The following is a 5,000-nucleotide window of genomic DNA, read 5'->3' as shown; positions in this document are numbered from 1 at the left end:
TTCCCTGTTCCCTGTTCCCTGTTCCCTGTTCCCTGTTCCCTGGTCCCTGGTCCCTTGTCCCTGGTCCCTGGTCCCTGGTCCCTGGTCCCTTGTCCCTTGTCCCTTGTCCCTTGTCCCTGGTCCCTGGTCCCTGGTCCCTGGTCCCTGGTCCCTGGTCCCTGGTCCCTGGTCCCTGGTCCCTTGTCCCTGGTCCCTGGTCCTTTGTCCCTGGTCCCTGGTCCCTGGGATCTTCTTGGTCCCGCTTCCTACGTCAGTCCCTCGTTCTTTGCCTTCTTCTCCCGACTCCCACTCAAGGTCCCTGGTCGCCCCTAGTCCCTTGCTTCCTTGTACCTTGTCGGCCCTGGTCCCTTCGTTGTCCCTGATCCCATGTTGGCCTTAGTTCCCTTATCGTCCCTGATATCTTCTTGTTCACGGTCCCTAGTCAGCTCAAAGTCCCTGTGTCCCCTGGTCCTTTGTTAGGTCACTTTTCCTATCACTGCCTAATTCCTTGTCCCTAATTTTACATAATCCCCTCAGTTCCTAACCACTCCCACAGACATCATATTCTCTTCCTGAATCCTTTATTCCTTCCTAGCTCCATATTTTCATTCTTACTCCCTTTCTTCATCTACTTCTAGCATTTATAGTTTCCAAAACGTCCTCCCCTTGCATTGACGCTACCATTGTACCACACCGATCGTATAAAAGGAACGATCTCGAATTTGACCTGACCACTTCCCAACAACACTTGCATGGTACATACATATACCAAAGGCTTTTTCCCCCTACACGGGGGGTAGCTAAAAAGAAAAAAGCATAGAAACCACTTCCACCCATTCCATTTCCTATATATTCCACTCCCCTACACCCTCCCTCTTATCTTGGCACCTCCTGGATGACGGGTCATCCCTGCATCCTGTCCACTGCCCTGGTACACTACATGGTACAATATGAAATGAAATTAAGATGAAATCAAAACTCCCCAAATATGATATGAAATAAAATTAAGATGAAATTAAAACTCCCCAAACTCCCCTCTCTGATCTCAGACTCTCCCTCATTAGCTTCTTCCTCAAGATCTCCCTCAATCGCCGTAACTCTTTGCCAACCTCTAAGTCCATATCACATTCTCCCTCTTCCCCCATCACTTCCTCCTCTTCCTCCATCGGTTCTCCTTCTTATTCTCCATCATTTCTTTACAAAGGATTACAAAGGCGGAGCATGTCGACAGGAGACCGTTTAGTCCATATCTAGGTCGGATGCGAAAAAAGTAATAAATAGTTAAATAAAAACTATGATAATGTAGATATCAAATAAAATACATAAATAAATGCATAGGTATAGTTGATATAATAAACAAACAGGTAAATAGTAAATAATAATAAATTGACTTCTTAATCTTCTTTCTTCTTCTCGTCCTCTATCTCTTCCTCTTCCTAATCCTTCTGTTGTTTCTTTTGCTTCTTCTTTTTACTCTCCTTCCTCCTCTTGTCCATCTTCTCCTCCTTCATGTTCGTCCTCCTCTCCCTCTTCTTCTACTTCCTCTCCCTCCTCTAAGCCTTCCTCTTTTCCGTCCTCTTCTTATTCCTTTCTCTCTCTTTCTCCTTCGCCTCCTTCTTTTTACTCTCCTTCCTCTTCTTCTTCTTCTCCTTCTTCATGTTTGTCCTCCTCTCCCTCTTCTTCTACTTCCTCTCCCTCCTCTAATCCTTCCTCTTTTCCGTCCTCTTCTTCTTATTCCTTTCTCTCTCTTTCCCCTTCTCTTCATTTCTTTTACTTCTTTTTATTCTTCTTCCTCCTCTTCTTCATCTTCTCCTTCTTCATGTTCTTCCTCCTCTCCCTCTTCTTCTACTTACTCTCCCTCCTCTAAGCCTTTCTCTTTTCCGTCCTCTTCTTCTTATTCCTTTCTCTCTCTTTCCCCCTCTTCTCTTCCTTCTTTTACTTGTTTTTACTCTCCTTCCTCTTCTTCTTCTTCTCCTTCTTCATGTTTGTCCTCCTCTCGCTCTTACTCTACTTCCTCTCCCTCCTCTAATCCTTCCTCTTTTCCGTCCTCTTCTTCTTATTCCTTTCTCTCTCTTTCCCCTTCTTCTCTTCCTTCTTTTCTTTCTTCTCTTTTTCTTTCTTTTCTCTCTTTTTCTTTCAAAAATTTCTCCATCTTTTTCTTCTTCTTTCCGTTCTTTTCCTTCCCTTCTCCATCTCCTTCATCTTTTCAGTCTTCTTCTACCTTTCCTTCTCCTTTTCTTCTTTCTTTCTTCCTTTACTTCCCCCATCCTCCTCCTCCTCATCTTCCTCCTCCTTCTCCTCCTCCTTCTCCTCCTCCTCCTCCTCCGTCTCCCCTTCCTTCTCCTTTTCCTCTTTCTTCCTTCACTTCCCCCTGTCCTTCTGCTTCACGTCCTCCTCCTCCTTTTCCTCCTCCTCCTCCTCTTTCTTCTCCTCCTTCTCCTCCTCCTCCTTCTTCTCCTCCTCCTCCTCCTCCTACTTCTTCTCCTCCTCCTCCTCCTCCTCCTTCTCCTCCTCCTCCTCCTCTTTCTCCCCTTCCTTCTCCTTTTCCTCTTTCTTTCTTCCTTCACTTCTCCCTGTCCTTCTGCTTCACGTCCTCCTCCTCCTTCTCCTCCTCCTTATCCTCCTCCTCCTCCTCCTCCTCCTCTTCCTTCTCCTCCTCCTCTTCCTCCTCCTCCGCGCCAAGGCATTTCTTCCACTCAAACACCTCCTTTTCGCCTCACTCGATGTTCCCCAACCCCTCCATCTTTACCACCTCCTCCCTCGGCGCCTGTTACTCCACTCCCCGGAGGCTCCACCGCCCCTGAAACCAAAGCTTTCAGTCCTGAAAGGTGTCATAACTTAAACATTCCTGTTTCACAAAGTTGTTCTTTTCCGTCTCGCCTGCTCGCGGGTAGTCTCTTCCTGGCTGGGATGTATGCCCAACATCCCAACTCGACTCATCTTGGCTGGGATGTAAATCCTCTCTTACATCCTGATATCCTGTTCTTGGCTGGGTTATATCCTTTATATCCAAGCCTGACTCTTGTTAGTTGGGATATTGAATTTATTTCTTGGTTTTCTTGTTTTGGTTGAGATGGATTATTATATCCCGATCCGACTCAAACTGGATGGGATATATTAGAATCTTGACTTGCTTTTCATGGATGGGATGTATTCTTTATCCGACTCTTTCTTGGCTGGGAAATTACATTTACACCTTGGAATCCTCTTTCTGGCTGAAATATTCCACTTTTTGACGACCTAACCACCTGTCTCCTCCACCTGTCTCCACCACCTGTCTAAGCCATCCGTCTCTACCACCTGTCTCAGCCATCTGTCTCCATCCATTCTTTAGGATATTTCCCCTTATTCTCTTGTCAATGTCTCCATTGTTATTACTATAACACTGCCATAGCCAATACGCTGATCAAGGAACATTGCCACAGAAAATGGTGACAGACAAAATCACTATCACTGTCACCACCACCACCACCACCACCACCACCACCACCACCACCACCACCACCACCACCACCACCACCACCACCACCACCACCACCACCACCACCGCCACCGCCACCACCACCACCACCACCACCACCACCACCACCACCACCACCACCACCACCGCCACCACCACCACCACCACCACCACCACCACCACCACCACCACCACCACCACCACCACCACCACCACCACCACCACCACCACCACCACCACCACGTTTAGTCATGGGTGGTTTCCATGCAAAATAAGGAAGGTCCGAAGCAGAGAACTCCCTTTCCCTACAGTGAAATCGCCTACGTGAACGTCAGGAAGGGTTGGGAGGGGGGGAAGGGAGGGGGGAGAGGGGAATGAGAGAGAGAGAGAGAGAGAGAGAGAGAGAGAGAGAGAGAGAGAGAGAGAGAGAGAGAGAGAGAGAGAGAGAGAGAGAGAGAGAGAGAGAGAGAGAGAGAGAGAGAGAGAGAGAGAGTGTGAGGGGGTCATCAGAGGGTGTGGCACAAGGAGGAGGGAGAAAGAGAGAGAAAAACAGGGGTGAGGAAGTAAGGAGAACGGAGAGTCTTGGGGTGGAGGGAAAGGGTGGAGGAGAAATGGTGGAGAGGATAAGGTGGATGGTAAAAGGTGGAGGGAAAGGGGTAGATGGAAGGGGTGGAGGGGAAGAAGTAGATGGAAGGGGTGGAGGGAAAGGGGCAGATGGAAGGGGTGGAGGGGAAGAAGTAGATGGAAGGGGTGGAGGGGAAGGGGTAGATGGAAGAGGTGTAGGGGAAGGGGTAGATGGAAGAGGTGGAGGGGAAGGGGTAGATGGAAGGGGTGGAGGGGAAGGGGCAGATGGAAGGGGTGGAGGGGAAGGGGTAGATGGAAGGGGTGGAGGGGAAGGGGTAGATGGAAGGGGTGGAGGGGAAGGGGTAGATGGAAGGGGTGGAGGGGATAGGATTGATTTTGCATGAGCTGGCAATTCAACACATGTACATATGTTTCTTTTCACTACCCTGACCTTTCTTTAAAACAAAAAACGAAAATTTCAACCTAAAAGAAGCCTGACAAGAAGAATGGACAATGAAACTACCCACTGGGGGAAACTTAGTAACAGACCCAACCGAAATACTACCTGGATTTTCCAACCTAACCAGAAGAGAATGGACACAAGCCAACAGGCTGATATCACAACAAGGCAAAACAGCCGTTAACCTGCATCGCTGGGGCTACAAAGACTCCCCAATGTGCCCATCTTGTCATAATTCACCCCAAGATACAGACCATCTCGTACTGCACTGCCCAATCACAGCAGTGCCAGGGGGTTACCAGACTATCTATGAAGCAAATCAAACATTCATAGACTGGCTAGCAAATACAAAGTTGGAGGTGTAAGAAAGCCATACGATACTACTACTACCTTAACATCAGCAGTCTGACCATGCCAGGACTCAGCACGCTCTCACGTTAAAGCAAGAAAACCAAAGAAAACAAAAGAAAAAAAACAAAAAACAGTTTGTTTGTTTTTGGGGGGGGGGCTTGTGATAGCCCAGTGGCCATACCGCGC

Source organism: Oratosquilla oratoria, chromosome 21 (assembly GCF_046742065.1).
Source record: "Oratosquilla oratoria isolate Oo_2021 chromosome 21, ASM4674206v1, whole genome shotgun sequence".
In the NCBI taxonomy this organism is placed as follows: domain Eukaryota; kingdom Metazoa; phylum Arthropoda; class Malacostraca; order Stomatopoda; family Squillidae; genus Oratosquilla; species Oratosquilla oratoria.
This window is presented reverse-complemented; position numbering follows the sequence as displayed.